The sequence below is a fragment of the Crocuta crocuta genome, unplaced genomic scaffold (assembly GCF_008692635.1).
Source record: "Crocuta crocuta isolate KB4526 unplaced genomic scaffold, BGI_CrCroc_1.0 scaffold125, whole genome shotgun sequence".
Taxonomy (NCBI): domain Eukaryota; kingdom Metazoa; phylum Chordata; class Mammalia; order Carnivora; family Hyaenidae; genus Crocuta; species Crocuta crocuta.
In genome coordinates this window covers 631,621-650,256 of record NW_027531143.1, presented here as the reverse complement: position 1 = coordinate 650,256, position 18,636 = coordinate 631,621, and the positions used below count along the sequence as shown (strand labels likewise).

The window sequence follows — 18,636 nt, the reverse complement described above, 5'->3', positions numbered from 1 at the left end:
GTCTAATATACACTTGATTATACAAGTATATAACTTGCATGTTTATAAGTTAACAAATGGACTAGAAAATTTAATTTAAGAAGCTTAAGTGACATAAGACCAACATTTTCCAAGAAATAAAAGCACTTTGACCTAAAAATAGAGTTCTCTAAGTAGAATCTCAGAAATGAGAATGCTAGATATTCAAGATGGTATGGATTCGAGACAATACAGGATGTGCTCAAGATAGCAATTAGCCCTCAAAATGGATGTAAAATGTATTAGGAAAGTGACATCAGAGATGTGTTCAAAAATCCCACTACCAAGATGGAGTCAAAGTTTTGATAAAACGTCAAGACATGTTGATAGGTATTCTCTATTTGAAAAACTTGAAGGAGTTGCAAAGATTTAGAGATATGGAAATACCAGGACCTTATCAAGGATCTGGGTAGAGATCTGATGAGAACAGGAAACAAATCTGGAGGTGTGGGACATCTACATGAACCTGCTCATATCCTTGAGGAAAGGGCTCTACACATAGACAACATTTTCAGATTACGGAGATTCCTGATACGTTTGTTGGTATCAATTTGAAAAAGTTCTGAAGATTGAATTCAATTATCTCCTCTCTTTAACACACATGCTGAAATGACAAAGTGGGCCAAAGAAATAAATTAATACATGTTAAACTGGTTTTGGAAGAAGACTAAGCTGTACCATAAAAGACAGAAATCATACTCAGTGTCTTCACTCTTTTTTTCTGAATTGCTGAAAGCATACCTATATCTATTATCTCATTTAAAGCAGAGAAATGGGCATTCCTTTTGGACAGTAAAGGAAAGGTCACATTTTAGAAAACTAGAAGACTTATAACAGCACATTTGAGAAATGGCAAATCAAAATCAGTGATCAGTGCTTTGAGATCACAGTGCAAAATCAGGAACAAAGGACAGGTTGGAGCAGTGAGACCAGCGGCAAAGTGATTATAGTTGTAGTTTTGTGTTTTTCTTTCACACTAAGATCACATTTCTGTTTCTGTTATTCCCTAAACTCCTTTGCCTTATAAAACCCACACCAAAGGCTATTTTGCAGTGACATCTACTTATCAGTTTCCCTCGGCTTGGTGTGCCTCTAGGACATGTCTTTCTGACTTTGCCACCCCTATATGGCAGCATCTTCTACCTCTCCAGCCACTTGAAAAACTTCCAGCACAAGTAGTTTTATAACACATTCTTTACTTCTAAAGACAGCATTCAATTTTGAAAGGTTGCTGAATGATATAAGCAATTGAAAAAAAATCTAAAATTGAACTTGATAGGGAGTAAATGATATATAAAACTAGGTCTAATGGTACTTTAAAAATAAGTCAACAAAAGAAAAGATGTTAACTCTCTGTTCCATATCCCTCTTACCTGCCCCCCAGGTGAAATAAGGGCATAGAGCTCAAAACAACTTAGACTGCCCCATTTCCAGGGCACTAAAAGATGACCTTTACTTTGAGGATGGTTGGTAGAACAGGCAATAAAACATGGCTTACAAATGACATTACCCCATAAGAGTTCAGCACTACTCTAAAATTTCTCAACCCCCTGTGCTTATTAGTCTTACATATTTTTTTACCACCTCCCCCCATTTGGTTTGTACTGTATGGTGGGTAGTCCCACATCAGGGCTTACACCCATGCTCAAGCTAAGTGTGTGCATTACACCATGGAGAGTTGTTCAGGTCCCCAAGACACTTCCTATGACACAGGTGGGGTTCATTCATTGTTGATGATGCACTACTGCTCATCAGTTTTCATTCTAACGTGGACAAATTGCATTTAGCTTTTATTACCAAATAATCAGATATTTAGTTTCTAATAATAGGTGATGTTTTTTCTTTTAATTTTTACTGTGCTCATCTTGTTGGGTCTGTATTTTTGTTTCTTTATGATGTAAGGCTATTTCTCAATTAAGCCTACTTACTCTAAAGCATCAGTAAGCCTACCATTTTATTTTATTTTATTTTGCTGCCCATTAATTATGTGTTTTATTTACTCATTGTAAGTATCTCTTGGAAATTCTATAGGCCTATAGAACCAATAAGATTATTCTTGCTCATTAACTCACTGGGCCTCCAGTCTGTCTTAAGGACAATGAGTTAACTCAATGGCAAGAAATGAGCAAAGGCCATGGAGCAAGAAAATCTAACTAGTTGTAGTGCAGGTTGCTTAGCTTGACTGAACCTTCATTCACTCATATGCTGCAAATGCCATGGGGTAGTTGTGCACATCAAATTGTATATTCATATCAGGATGTTAAACTGCAAGTTTTGACTGAATACTCAGCTCTCATAGACAATCAGACACCACCATGATTTACAAGACAGACTAGCCTGCAGGAATTGAAAAGGAGACAACTAAAACCCAAAGCAAGTGAACCACATAGAATATAAGAAGTTTGGGAGAGGAAAGAGCTTGAGATGGAATTTCTTTAGCCAGAGCTAAGTTGTGAGTTCCCTTTCCGAAGGAGGTGCTTATCCCTTCACATCCAATCAAGTAAAAGAACTTAGACTTGTCACTTGGAATTTGGTATCTGTTCTCTACAGCTAGGGAGATGTAATAAACTGACATGTAACTTCCAGTGGCAACAATGGCCCAAGAAGTCTCTCTCTGAGTTTCTTGGTACAAACGTTGAGTGAGTGAGCGCCTTAGATTAAACATAGGCCATGTAAACAAGGGAACCAGACACAGGCTGTATTAGTTCCATTCTGTTCAATAGCACCTTTGAGATGGGAGAAGTCATAAAATAGAAGCTGGGTTGGGTTCTCCACCTATTCCTCAGGATTATGGAATGAGTAAGAAACCAATCAGAGGAAAATGCATCACCACCTCCATCAAGACAAGTGTGCAGTTGGGAGGTGCCTGGCACTAAGGGTGGGGGGGCGTCCAAAGAACCCACGAAAGTGGCACATGAGAGGAAAGATTTTAATATAAGCCAGGTTCAGGGGGCATGGAGGTCACCTTACAAAGAATTGGCCATATAAGTGCTTGCCTCTCCTCCTTACGTCTTGCTCCAACTCCAGATGACCTATAAATAGGAGTGGGCTTGTGCGGAGACGAGCAAGAAAAGAAAAGAAATCAAATGCATCACGTTTCTAGACAGCAGACCTACTGCGAGGAGAGAGTCGCTGTAATTTTGGATGAATTTGGGAGGTTTGACCATTACATGGGGCTGGACATTTAAAGTACCAAATTGTGATAGTATTTTGTTACTTAAAGTGACCAGAATATTTTCATTGTTAATAAGTATCAAAAAAGCCATGGGAATACCTAAGCTGAGTTTTCATCTAGGAATAGAGGGAAAACTAAATGTATTTTAAAGAGAGAGGTGACAAAATAATTTTATCACTACATCCCACAAATTGTTTATGTTCAATATACTTGATATACACACAGACACACACACACACTATAAATACACAAACTATATAATGTTGTGCTAAAAATTTAAGTGTCTACAGAGACTATGATATAAAATAGATGAAAATTCCCAGGGTCAATCCATCATGTGCAGATTAAGGAAAAAAGAGTTCCTATATCCTATAATTTAATCTCCACTTTGAGAATCCAAGAGAGTCTAGAGTGTGGTGTGAGGGAGAGTTGAGTGGAGGAATTTCCTTACAGAGCTCTTGCTTTGCTGAACCTCCACTTGACCACTCCTACCAGAAGTATGGGGAGGGGATCTTGAACAAGATCACTGAGAGACTTGTGAGCTGTGCCTCCTAGTCAGGAGACAGAGAAGACTGATGCCTGGCCCCTGAGTAACCAGCCTATCCTTCTAGAGGCAGGCAGGGTACAGAGAGGATGTTTCCCGTGCTTCCATGGAGCAGATGTGAGTCACAGGAGAGAGAGCAGACGTGGGATTTTCTTACATCACCCCTATGAAGTTCATCTAGAAGACTCACACTGAGGATAGACGCTCTCCACTTCCTAAGGGCTGAGAGAAGAGCCACAAGAGATCATCTAGGCTGAAGGAGAAACACATTCTTAGAATAAGGGTCCTCAGAGGAAAGGGCCCTGTGGGGGAACCTCTGAAGGATCTATGAAAGCTTCCTCAACCAGGCAGATCAGCTTGAACCACTCCTCAGGCCTGGAGAACTAGGAGTCAAGTAAGAGCTAGTGAGGCTGAGATACCGCCCTGTCAGCTTTCCTCCCATCCACTGCCCAGCCCTGGGCTGAAGGGATCTGAAACAGCAGCTATCAGGTGAGGAAGGACGTGAGAAAAACAGTAGAGAAAGAGCCCAGGCCCATGATGTCTGCTCTGACCACAGGGACCCACCTAGGGGAGGGAAGAAGACTAAATGTCAGTTCAAGTTCAGAGTTTTGACTACTCCATGGAACTGGAAATGGCAATTACTGAATTGAGACTGTGTTTGTGACTTCAAGGCATGTTAGGGCTGTTTGACCCATGAGTTGAGATAATTTCTCTTAAATATAAATTTCTCAATCTATAGCCTTCTAGAATTTCCATTCAGGCACAAAGAAAGAGAATCCCTCTCAAAAAAATCACTGTAAAGGGATGGCAAAACACAACGTTTCATTTTGATTGTTGAATGGTCAGCAATTATATATCCAAATGCCTAGAACAACCCCATAGTAGGTACTCAGCAAATATTTATTGAATTAATAACATGTTAGTTTCACACACACACACACACACACGTACACACAAACACATACAGGCAACCCTGGAAACTATAAATATTCCTGTAATAATACTTTTAAATAAGTATATTATTATAATAATATCAGTGGTAGTAGTATCCAATTACCTGCAATCTTGAAAAGTAAGGTTTACAGTGAAAAGCATCATTTGTCCATTCATCCGTTCATTAACAATTGTTATCTAAACAGCTAAACAGCTATTTTATTCCAGGTGCCATGACTGGGTACTGGAGATACAAGGATGACACATCTCCTGTCTTCACAAGTTTTACTATTAATTAATTAATTAAATGCTGGTTTATTTTTGAGAGAGAGAGACAGAGAGACAGAGAGAGACAGAGAGAGACAGAGTGTGAGCAGGCAAGGGGCAGAGAGAGGGGGGACACAGAATCTGAAGCAGGCTCCAGGCTCTGAGCCATCAGCAGAGTGCCCAACACGGGGCTTGAACTCATGACCTGACTGAAGTTGGATGCTTAACTGACAGAGACACCCAGGCACACCCAGATTTTACTACTTAAAGGAGAAGACAGAAGCGCCTGGGTGGCTCAGTTAATTGAGTGTCCGATTTTGGCTCAGGTCATGATCTTGCAGTCTGTGAGTTCGAGCCCCATATCCAGCTCTGTGTTTACAGCTCAGAGCTTGGAGCCTGTTTTGGATTCTGTGTCTCACACTCTGTCCCTCCCTTGCTTGTGCTCTGCCTGTCTCTGTCTCAAAAAATAAATAAATGTTAAAAAAAAAAATGTAAAGGAGAAGACAGATAAGCAAATAAACAATTGTTTGCACAAGGCCTGAAATTCTGACTGGGGAGGAGGAGAAAGTATAAGTAAGTTGATCACAAAAATTCACGGGAAGATTTTGGCCTGGGCTTGCTGTGTTTTGGACAGCCAGCAGCCAGCATTAAGGACAGCACAGTCTTAGGAAGCAGCAGTTCCAGAGAAGAATGAGAAAGGGCAGAGGCCAAATAGGCATTTTGCTCTCTTCACAGATAGGTTCAGCCCTGGTTTTGGAAGTGGAAGCCGGGTTGTATTGCAGAATCACAGACAATCGACAGGTGCTAGAATGGGCTAGAATGGATGACTGGTAGGGTGGGGAAGGTGAGGATGGAAGAGCCAGAAGGCTCTGCAAATTGCTTTACATTGTCTTGCATTCATTCATACAGTCATTCATTCAGTAAACATTTACTAGCACTGAGTCTGAGCAAGCCCACTGTGGACCTGGGGTCTCTAAAGAGCTGTCCACTGCAAGCCCACCCTGGTCTTCCTCTTCCTTACTTTTCTTTGCCAGGGCTTTTTGCTCTACTCCTAAGAGAAGGCAGTGGTATGGCTGAGCAGGTAAGAGCAGAGGCTTGGAGTGCACCCTGTCTGGATTTTGTCTAAGTGATCCAGCCAAGTTATTTCATGTCTCTGAACCTCAGTTTCCTCGTGGGTAAAAAATGCTATAGTAAAAACCCCTCCTTGGAAGGCTCTTGGGTAGATTAAATGAAACAATGCGTGTGAAGGAGCTGGCGCAGTTCCTTGCATGTAGGAAGCCCTTCATAAAGGTTAGTTATTTATCATTCTCTTCTTTTCTTTTCTGCTCTGCTCCCTGGGAAATTGGGCACTTTATTTTACTTAACCACAGATGCTGTGGTGTTTAAAATATCTCTACTTTGTGAAGCCATTTAATATTGGTATGTGGAATATCTCCTCTTCTTTTCTCCTCTTAATCAGTGTTATTGTTAACAACTCAGAAGTGACACAGTGATCATGGCTCGGAAAGGAGGGAAATCTCAGGGGCTCATAACCTTTCAGAAAATGAAGGACCTCTTGGGCTGAAATTCCAAAAGCTGGCGTTTACTGCAAAGGTGAGTTTCGTGTGTGTGTGTGTGTGTGTGTGTGTGTGTGTGTGTATGTGTGTGTGTGAAGAAAATTTGATAGAATTCTCTTTGACAAATTTCTAAGTCACTGGAGCATGAAAAAAGGTATTTCTCATCCCTTGAAAGAAATTCTGGGTGCCTTTTTTAGCGCATGAATATCTCAATAAGCAGCTTGATTTTAAAATGTCAAACTTGCCACAGAACTTGGTTCTTGGGTAGGACAAATGCCTTTGATTTGTTTGAAGAAATTTGATTTGGAAATAGCCAAGTGATTAGTTGTAGAGACTAAAGCTTTGAAGTCACAGAGTATGGATTTCTATTATAGGCCCTTACAGAGCCCCGACATTTGCATGTAAAATATTTCTAGAACTTTTGCATATGCTTAGATATTAAAATAAGCATGCTTAATGCATTTATAAGATCCCATCTGTCACATACATAATACACTTTAAAATGCTACCCAATGAGGAAATACGGTCTTGTTGTTTAACCTTAATCAAACAGGAGAATAAACACACAGTACAAATGAACTATTCTTTGTTGGAAGTCTTAAATGCACAGTTGTATTTAATTCTGTGCATTGTGCATTTGGGATACCGCTAAATAACAGCTCTTATGAGATCTCCATTTGAAAGAGACTCTAGAATGTGAAGCTGAACCAAAGAGAGTCAAGAATCATTCAAGCATAAAAATAGAAATCTAAAGAAGACCTTGAAAGGTTAAGACATCCAATCCCTACCTAAAGTGGGATGTGAAGGATGGGGAAGGCCCAAGGGAGATCATCTACTCTAAACCATTCATTTTATAAAATCAGGAAGTGAGTGTCCAAATTCATTTGTTAAAACCTTATTTGTGCTTTCAGATTTTCAAAAGAGAAAATTCTACAACTTCCTCTAGTAACATTCTTGGGCTTAATCATCAGGAAATTGCAACTACCTTAATTTCCTCCAATTAGGCCTATTTTCTTGATGCCTGTGGATTTAAAATAACAGTATGTCATACACCTCTTTTAGTGACTAATGATAGAACACAACGATATGGCACAATGTTAGAAGCTAGAAACACAGTAAAACCTTGGATTGTGAGTAACTTGTTCTGCAAGTGTTCCGCAACATGAGCAAACACTTCTAATAAATTTTAACTTGATAAACGAGCGATGTCTTGCAATACAAGTAGTACGTGGCTCCAAACATCATATGATCACAACTGAGCCAATGGTTCTTCTCTCTCTTTCTCTGTCTCTCTCTCTCTTTCTCCCTTTCTCTCTCTCACTGCGGGGTTGTGGGTGATTGTCTCCCATGATCAAACGTTCAGTTTCAGGCTACAGTGTTTGGTAGAAATCAGTGATGTTTCAGAACTTTGGAAAGTGCCTACAACTGGGACTAGTGTATTTCTTGTCACTTCAAAGCACCTATGGACAGTCTTTTGCTTTTCCACACAAGAGTAAGCTTAGGAATGTTTTGCTTCATTCTAGGTCAGGTTGCCTGCAGATACGGACCCTTTCTTCTGCTGCCTTATTGTCAGTTATATTAAATACAGCATATGACAAGAGTTCATTAATACTGTACTGTAGTCAACATCCATTAGTGATAGTGAAAGTTGTCCTACATAATAACATAAGCTATGAAAGTTTTCAAAGGTAAGAGTAGGTTAATTTGTCTATTTTTTCTTTATATTTTGTATTTTCTTTATTATTTTGTATTCTATTACAGTACTGCAATCATTTTTATATGACTATTTTTGTGTTATGGAATGGATCACCTGAGTTTCCATTATTTCCTACAGGGAAATTTGCTTTGATATACAAGTGCTTTTGATTACAAGCATGTTTCTGGAACAAACTATGCTCGCAAACCAAAGTTTTATTGTAATTAATTCAGAGATAAGAAAACTCACAGGGGTCCTAACTAGAATCTTTTAAAAAACAGATTTACAGTATATAAATAGATTCACAGTACTTCACTGTATAATGATGCAGAATCAGGAAGGGTACACCTGAGGATTTGGAATAAATGGTCTCAATTCTCACTTTGTCCCTTACAAACTGTGAAACTAGGCAAATAACTTATCTTCTCTAAGTTTCTATTTCTTTATGGATAATAACAATGGGTACTAATAGAATAATGCTTTCTTTTAAAGAAAGGACTCAGAAGAATGTTTAACCCATTTAAATATTCAATATATGGTGATTTGATTGTGGTTGATATTACTGTTTCATACCACACTTTCAGGGTAATAAAAAGGAATAGTGGTTACCTGTTGTCCTCACCTTTAACACATCTGTTATTTTAAGCTATATACATATACAAGAATTGATTGCTATAAAGAGAGAGGGGCTAGTACTTGCATAAGGATGAAGGCATTCCTAAAGGTGATTACTGAGGGATCTTTTTTCTTCTTTCTTCCTAAAAGATCATTAAGTATGACAGCAGTTGGAAGTACTATCTAGCCCATGTAAAGGAATGGACTGGGTGACATTTTAGTGTCTTTCAACTCTAGGATTTCCTGAGTGTAGTTTAGCCATCATCATCATTGCATATCTTATTCTGTTAACTTCATGCTGCATTAATTCATGTTTACACTTAACACTTAAAAGCAGATATGAAAAGCCATGTGTATAAGGTGGGTGTCCAATCTCAAGAGCCAGTTACACTAAATAGCTGTTGTTTTAATTTTTCTTCAGGACTGCAGAAGACACGTCCTGCTTGTTATCACTGGACACTCCACTTTATCTGAGTAAAATGAATTCCAAATGATTATTGATAGTGGTAACTCTTATGAAAATCCATTTCAGATCATTAGTTTTATGTTAATTGCAACCACAATCAAAAGCAAATCTTCGAAGTTCTCACTCTCATTATTTAATACAAATTGACACCACAACATGACCGGTAAAGAAAAAGAAAAATTTTCATATTATTTCAAGATTTAATTTAATTACACATGGGAACTATCAATTCTGTTGCTTTTATTAACCAATAGCTACAGACAACTTCACTATTTTTATGTTAGTATGTTATATACAAAATGTGATTTTTAAGAAGTGGACTCACCAGTGAAGTGATAAATTTGGATAATAAGAGTTTAACAATAGCTACTTAGGGGAGTCTTTATAGGCCAAGAGGAAATCAGTGATGAGTAGGCAGGATCTTGTTGGACTATATGAGGCTATGTGAGGTTTGGAGACAAGAAAAGAATGTTGATTTTGTTTGTCTCTACATTTCAATGACTCCCTTGAAAGCTTATTTCCTGGAGTAATCTCTTCTAGTGGTGTAGAGATATATGTGGAGTGGATAGTATTTCAGTAGTTCTGTATGTCTCCAGAATACCATTTTTAGCCTGTTGATACTGTGCTGGGGAGGGTATTATGAATAAGGGCTGGAACAACGAATCTGATCATGGGAAGAAGGTCAACCGGAGAAAACAATCTAGAGGCACATGACTGGAAAAGATAACGGTACTGGTAGTATACTGATTTTAGAACAGGAATAATATGTAATTTTGTCTTGTTGGTAACTAATGCCCATTCTCTGTCTGAATGAGAATTAGAGATACAGAGTCTGCCTATATGACAAGGAACCTGACTTAACCGAGGAACGAAGTCCCCCTAGAAACTACGTACAGTGGGTCAGTCAGAACAGAAAAGCCTGGATACATCAAACATAAGTGTTGGTTCAGCCTGGGAGTCAAAAGAGTTTCCTCAGAGAATAAACCAGAAAGGGGTTAGAGAAAACAGAAAAGGACATGTATGCAAAAGTTCAGGACAAGTGGTTTACAACCAGCAAAGGAACTTCCCTGGCCCACACATAAGATCCTTTGACTGCCAAGACATGATAAAGATGGTGCCTACAATGTGAGTGCAACAGCCCTGGTGAGCTGAGATGTAATATGTAATTTAAAGATCCTAATGGAAACTGAAGGGGAATTAACCCAACACCAGGCAAACAGAACACAATGAGATGAGGTTAGGAGATGAAGCACAGGATTGCACAACTTCTTGAGACCTCGGGGAGGTAGAAATGAAAGACCGTTATCCTGGTGAAAACAACGGGCCTGTAGGCAGAAGCTCATAAAACCCTCTTCACCACTCCTCCCTCTCTCCCCTTCCAGAAAGGGCCGCGCTAGAGATTAGGCTGGTTCAAAGACTTTTCCTTGGTCCCAGGCCAGGTTTCATAATACTGAACACAAGTGATCAAGGACAGAGTCCAGGGAAGGATGGTATCTTCCAAACAAGGTATGGAGTGAAATGATCAGACACCTTGTCTCTCACACTTTCTGCTTTATCTGGGGGCGCCTGGGTGGCTCAGTCAGTGAGTGCCTGACTTCAGCTCAGGTCACGATCTCATGTTTCGTGGGTTCCAGCCCCACATCGGGCTCTATGCTGACAGCTCAGAGCCTGGAGCCTGCTTCAGATTCTGTCTTCCTCTCTCTCTGTCCCTCCTTGCCTCAGGCTCTGTCTCTCACTCTCTCTCTCTTTCTCTCAAGAATAAATAAACTTAAAAAAAAATTAAAACAAAACCCCCTGAAAAGGTTCTTAAAAACAAAAAGAAGAAAAAGAGTAAGAGCATCTGACACACGACAGGTACTCATTACATCTGTGTTAGGTGGATGAATGACTGAATAAGCAGTGAATGGGGGCTGGAGGCTGCTTTCTCCCTTGTTGTATCTCACGCCCTGAGACCACCTGGAGCAAAAGGCCCCAAGACGCCAGGAGGGGCAGGTCAGGCCAGCTCTGTCCTGGGAACTCGGAATTAATGTGCTCGGGCACTCTCGGTACGAAGCTGCTTCTCTTCCCTGGCAAATGTGCTCCTCCTGAGCTTGCCTTCTCTCCCTGCTGGATGGGTGACATGCCAAAGGTCAGGCTCCAGTGAAGGCTTAGGGTGAAAGGGATGAAGGAAACCGCTTGCTTGATTTGTTCTAGACTCTATGTTCTACGAAGATCAAACTGCAGAAAGGAATTCGCCTGGTCTAGCCTGGCTCACAGATGATCACATTAGAGCAGGGGGGCCAGGCCTCAACCAAGGGGTCCCTTTGCCTGACCTCCTGTCCTCAGGGTAGCTGAGAAACAGCTGAGGACAGGAATGAAGATACAGATCCTGGGTCAGGATTCTATCAGGATTCTATCTGCCTCTTCAAACATAACATAAGAGATTCAACAAAAAAGTGCTGGATTCTAAGATAAGAATGTGGTTGCGCTCAGCATGTCCAGGGATAAATATTTGAGGGCACTTTATGTTTTAAAATTATTTCTCATTGTTCTTCATCTCTATAGTCAATGGAAAAAGAGAGGGGAGGTCAGAAAAACAGAGCAAATAGGACAAAAGACACTCTACAGGTATCTCCGGGGAAGCTTCTTGAGGTACTAGTCAGAAAAGAAAAGATCAAGACAATCCTGGATCAGGTCTTCCAGGAGAGTATTTCTCTCAGGGGTCCATAGAAAGACAGAAGCCAAGGCAAGGCAGGCACTGAGAGAGACTCCTCGCTGCTGGCAAGGATTTCTTTCCCAAGGGATGACTGACAAATGCCTTCAAAACCGTTATTGTGAAAGGCTACTGCAGCTACTGGTACATGACAAACAGATCTGTGGTGGCCCACAGTCTGGGACTGACTGGCTGTTCATTTTCATAAAGGACAACACAGTATTCAGTTTAGGGTTTTAATGGCAGCTTGTGCCGGATGCTATAAAGCCTGTATCCAAACCACTCCTCTGAGAAAGAGAAGGAAAATGTGTGCAAAGCACGAGGATGTTGTTCACAACTAATGTGCTGAATGGCCCCCAGTCCTCAAAATCATAGCTAACCAACGGCCCTGTGCCATAAAGGGAAGCTATCAACAATCTTAGGTAAGCCCAGCATATGTCCAAATCAGAATCTGAATCGCTTACATGTTATTTACTTAATGTATTTTCTCATTCTCTTCCTTTCACTATTTATTGGCAGAAGTACTCTAGCAGTAAATAATACAAATTTACACTGGAGCAAAGTTCTCCACCTATAGCCTGTGGGTCAAATTCAAGCAGTGGCCTGTGTTCAAATGAGCTAAGAATGGCTTGAGCATTTTTTTTTCAACCTAACCATTTTTAAAGGGTAGTAAAAAGTTAACAGAGAGAAATATGTGACAGACATCATACGTGACCTGCAAGGCTAAAATATTTACTCTCTAGTCCTTCACAGAAAAAGTTTGCTGAATCCTACATTCTAACATTGTTTATTTTCTTACATTTAAAATTATGAACAATGAAATAAGAAGAAACCAGTGTGTCAGTTTGTCTTGCCTGAAGATTTACAGAGATTCTGTGAAACAACAGAATTTGTCCCCCAGGTAAGAAATATTTTTAAATGTTTATTTATTTTTGAGAGAGAGAGAGAAACAGACAGACAGACAGACAGAGTCCAAAGCAGGCTCTAGGTTCTGAGCTGTTAGCACAGAGCCTGATGTGGGGCTTAAACTCACGAACCATGGGATCATCACCTGAGGCGAAGTCAGATGATTAATGGACTAAGCCACACCCAGGCACCCCACCCTCCAAAAGGAAATTTTAATGACACTTATAAATGATAAAATTACCCCTTGTTATATAATAAACACTAGTTACATTTAAAGAATTGACTAAAATGCCATCATATCCATTTTCTTATGTAAATATGTCTGAAAAATCATCTCAATGATTGGCCAAATATATGAAAAGCCCCAAATTGCCACTAATTCCAGCGACTATAGTTACCACTTATTGTGCCCATACTAGATTAAGTCCTTTGCATATAATGTCTCATTCAAAAACACTTCAAAATTACCCCATGAGGCAAACAGTGTTCTCCCCATCCTACAGCTGAAGTGACTGAGGCTCAGAGGGGTTTATAGCATGCCCAAGTCCTCAGGGATGGCATAAGGATTTGAATTTAGTTCTAGCTGACTGCACGGCATGAGCATATAACCTTGACACTACCCTGTAGGATCACTACACTATACTCTCCCCTTAGAAGAGAGACAATATATTTTATTTTTCACTTTAAAAAAAAATACTGCACAACTTGGTGAGTGGGAAGTCGCACCATCGGCTGCCAGGTGAAATCTCATCACCTCAGCATCCTCTGCACATAGACACAGCTGTCCTGCTCAGGACACCTGAGTACCCTTTTTGAAGGTTTAAGAATCCGTAAAAGGAAAGCATCTCTTACTTGTCCTTTCATTGTGATTTAAGAAGCTGAGGTTGTGGTTTTGCACTTTCATTCGGGGCTATTTAAAGGAAGAACCTTTGAATGGTGGTAATTTTAGTCGAGCGTGTATGTGGCATTCTTTATTTTTACCGAAGCAATACAGCCTTCCAAGAAGTGTAACTAAAATAAGGTACAATCCCACAGGACACCAGGTTGCCTTTTTCTCTCACGTGAGCCCTCTCCCTTTCCTTTCTTTCTCCCCTCTGCCTTTGCTTGATGTCTCTACCTTTTACCAGAGAAAGGAGTTAGAAAGTACCCTTTAGGCTGGATCAAAAGGGTAGGAGAGCAGGTTGCATCTTTTTGTTTGAAACTTCTAAGGGCTCCAGCCCCGACTCAGCCCTCAGCTTCAGGCCTGTGTCTTCACCTGCTCAGGGAGCATTTTTACATGGAAGTTGTGCTGTCACATCAAAAAATAACAACTGTAAACTGGACTTTTCTGCTTCAAGAATCTAGCTCTTATCTACACATAGTGCTATCCGTACAACATTATATTCCAGACGGGGCTTCATAAAATCTTTTCCTTCCCCTTCTCCTTTGCTCTCCATCCAATCACTAGGTTACACAGAGCCTTGTGGCCAACTGTTCTCCCACATCTTACCTTATCCCTCTTTCCATACTTGTCAGCTCATCACCTGACACCTGGATTCTGCTCAAGTCTTTTCATTTCTCTCCCTGCCTTGAGACTCTTCTTCTTCTTCTTCTTCACATCCTATTGCAGCATAATAAATAAAGCTCACAAAACTCAGGTTTAAAGCAACAACCACTATTTATCTGCTCATACTCCTGTAATGTGGGTAGAGTTCAATGGCTTGTCTCTGCTTCGTGCATAATGGCTGGAGCAACTTGATTGGACTTCAGGCTGCTGTTACTGACATGTCTGGTGACTCTGCTGAGGTAGCTGTACCAGAGGGGGCTTCCTGAGCCTATATTTCTCATAGTCTTTCAACCTCCCCAGAGCTGTTCTCTACCTAGTGTCTTTCTCCAGTAGGTCAGAGAAGTTGGGCTTTTGTACTTGGTAGGTCAGGATTCGAAGAGAGCAACAACGGAAATTGCAGTGTCTCTTAAGGCATAGGCATGAAAGTCTCATCCTGGTCAAAACAATTCACAAGCCAAGCTCAGGCTCAAGGGGAGGGGATCCACTACACTTCTTGACAGGAAGAGTTACAAAATAACATTGAGGGAGGGTATATAGAATGGGAGGGCTTTTTTTTTTAAGTGCATTTATTTATTCTGAGAGAGACAGTACTCATGTGGGAAGGAGCAGAGAGAGAGAGATGATCATGACCTGAGCTAAAGTCTGATGCTCAACTGATTGAGCCACCCAGGCACCCTGGATAGGAGGGCTTTTTGTGTGACTATCACAATAAGGTAAAATATATATTCTGCCATTTAAGTTTTAATATTAATGGATATAGAGTCTACTCAAAAAAAGAATGATCATCTTTATAAAAAGTGTGCTTCCCATTTATAAGTATATTCAAGGATGGATTGGGTGGGGTGGTATAGGGATAGGATCTAATCCAACTCTGAAAGTCTAACTTTCCAATACCATTGCTATAGGAAAAAGAAATGTGATTCAAAAAAGCAAGACACGTATGAATATAATCAATCATTAATTTGTGGTAAAAATATATTGTTTTAATTTTTTTGGTGAGGAATTATTTTAAAGTTTAACTTCACACTGTAGACCAAAAAAAAATTCCAAATGGTTCGCCTTAGATTGTCGTGGCCCTAGATTGTTCCATCTACAGAAACAAACATAAATCTCTCACTTTGTGAGCACAGCTTCTTCTTCTTTTTAAAAATAGTTGGTTTTTGAGACAGAGAGAGACAGAGCATGAGCCAGGGAGGGGCAGAGAGAGAGAGGGCGACACAGAATCTGAAGCAGGCTCCAGGCTCTGAGCTGCCAGCACAGAGCCCAATGTGGGGCTCGAACCCACAAACCTTGAGATCATGGCATGAGATGAAGTTGGATGCTTAACTGACAGCCACCCAGGTGCCCCAAGCACAACTTCTTATCACACAGGAGTTCTCACTCCTTTCATCAGACCCTACCTTCTGGCTAATGTCATCTCATCTCCAGAAGTTACTGCTGTATACCTCCTTCATTAATTAGCCCTATGCTATTCCTTGTTTCTGCCACCTCTCTTCTCCCACCGGATGAGCTTGTTCCTATTTCACAAAGACAACTGTTCGTCTTGAAGGCCTTCAACTTTCTGCTCTCCACTCACACAGGTATGCATCCTTAACTTTGCCCCTCCTCATTACCCCACCCTAGCCCCTGCCTTAGAACACAGGAAGTCTCTCCTCTCCAAGGTCCATCTATCCAGCTACCTCTTCTCTGAGTTCCATCCTTCCTCATCTTCTCAGTAATATTATTCCATCAATTAATCTCTCTCTTTTCTATTATTTTCAAACTGTCAGCCTCTAAGAGCCATTTCTTTTTCTCCAGCATAGAAAATATCCATCTTGGGGTGGCTGGGTGACTCAGTCAGTCAAGCGACCGACCGACTCTTGATTTTGGCTCAGGTCATGATTTCACAGTTTGTGGATTCAAGCCCTGCACCAGGCTCCTTGCTGACAGTGCAAAGCCTGGATTCTCTCTCTCCCTCTCTCTGCCACCTCCCCTCTCAAAATAAAGAAATAAACTTTAAAAAAGAAAATATCTATCTTTCATATATCTGGAATAAACTTCTTAATCTCTGCCCAATATCTAACCATTACCTCGTTTGCTCTCTAGTTTTCATAGCCATGCTTCAAATGTAGTCTCAACTTGTCCTTGTACACTCATCAAAAACCACAGCTAAAATTTACTGAGAACTTGGAAGGAAACTGGCACTGTTCAAAGCATTTTACCCACTTGAACTCATTTACTCCTCATAACAGCCTTGAGATAGTTCTATTTTTATTTTTACTTTGTAGAAGAGGAAATTGAGGCAGAGAAACAGGGGAGATAGGGGCAGAGAGAGACAGGAGGGACACACACACACCACACACACACAGAGGAGAGGGAGGGAGGGGGAGAGAGAGAGAGACAGAGAGAGAGAGAGAGATTTAGTCAACTGCTCACAGTCAACAGCTAGTGAATGGCAGAACTTGGGTTTGACCTTGGGTGGTCTCCAGATGTGAATGACTCAACCACTCATGTTATTCGGTTTCCTGCATTCTGGCTTCCGCCTTCACCATGTCCCTGCACCTGCTCTCACACAGGTCACCAAGGCCAGGCTAGTGGCTAATTTCAATTGACACCTGTTGGCACTCATCTAAGGTGACTGACAAATTATTTGTGAAGGAGAATTAAAGAGGGAAACTGAAAAGAAACGAGGGCAGAGAATCCCTGTCTCTTGTTCAGGTGGGTCGGCATAACACGGGAACTCTGTGCTCGTCCAGCATGTCTGAAACCCAGAAAATGAATCAGGTCTCCCATGCATCTACGCCTTATGTATTTTAGACCAAATTCCTACATGGAAACATCTGAAATGTTAGTTCAAATCACAAACTCACAATTATAGGCAGGGGCTCAATAATACCTGCAAGTGATCCCACAAATCTAGTGTTTACCTCATTAAACACCAATTTTGCCAGGGCCATTGAATACTCTTACTCACTAACACCTGCACAGAACATGAGTCTGCCAAGTTTTTTTTTGCTGTTGGGAGCATTTTACAAAACTTGGTCTTTTAACGGTGGGTCAATAGCACTGGCGTGCGCAATTACTGAAAGAAGTTCTCATTGTTAAAAAAAAAAATGACGTTAATCTTATTCAAGTTAGAAAACCAGAACAAAAATCTGTTTGGAAAGATAGATTAACAACAAAATGTTTCAAAATTGATGCCAAGAGACTAAAGAATGTAAAACAAAGGGGAAATAGAGCATTCTTAGATATCTGAATATTTTTCATTTCTATCTCATTTAGGTGGTTAACACATGTTTATTAAATGTGAAGCACACAGATGTTGTTGTATTATGTTTAGACAGTGATCTGAGAGGAAACAGGGCCCTAGTTTCTTTGGCTTTAAATACTATCGCTCAATATATGTGCACATTGGGTGGACATTTATTCATTCATGGGGCATATGCTGATAGCCCATGATGCGTAGGTAATTTTCTGCCCTTTAAGGATCCCACTTTCAAGGACCTTAAGGATTATTAGGGAAGAACACCGTGAACGATAATACAAATTGGAAAAAAAATTTTTTTTACACATTTAGAACAGCAATAAACATACAGTAAGCATTTGGTAATACTTGTTGAATACACACTGAGTGTTATAACACAGGTTCATATTAAGTGTTGCAGATGTTAGAAAAATAAAATCAGTGTGTATTTCATGAAGATGGTATCTGAACTGGACCTGGAAGTGACTGAGACAACCATTGACAGGCATGGAGAAAAACATCTCAGTAAGGGCAAAGTGACGGAGGCAAGAAAACCCAAAAGATATGTGACCAATTGCTTTTGCCAGCACTGGGAGGTAAACAAGAAGTAAGATTAACCAAGGAGTTAGTGTTTTAATCAATAGGTAGGAAGGAACCAGCAACACTCTTGGGGAGGGGGAGGACAGGATTAGAACGATGACTTAAGAAGGTGCATTGATGAAGAATTAACACAGACTCAGAGAAGAAAAGAGACTAAATCATGTTTGTCTTTGTATCAACAGCTTGCACAAGGCCTGGCTATCAGTGAGTATGGCAGACATCTGTCCTCTGCTTTCAGCATCTGGCCCCTGAGCAAAATCATCCCTGCCCCATGCTCAGCCCAGTTTCTGTGGAGCTGAACTTAGTTCCAGAAGAGAACAGGCAACCTAGATGCAACTTTGGCCCCCATGATGGGTTCCTGAAATGTGATTCAGATTGTACTAAAAAGATCAGGCCTAG

At 40.5% G+C, this 18,636-nt stretch overlaps 1 protein-coding gene across 2 annotated transcripts in view; it reads right to left on the bottom strand.

The window, feature by feature from the left end:
* ST6GALNAC3 (ST6 N-acetylgalactosaminide alpha-2,6-sialyltransferase 3) overlaps nt 1-18,636 on the bottom strand; it is a 543,469-nt gene that overhangs the window by 132,027 nt on the left and 392,806 nt on the right. The window lies entirely within an intron of this gene.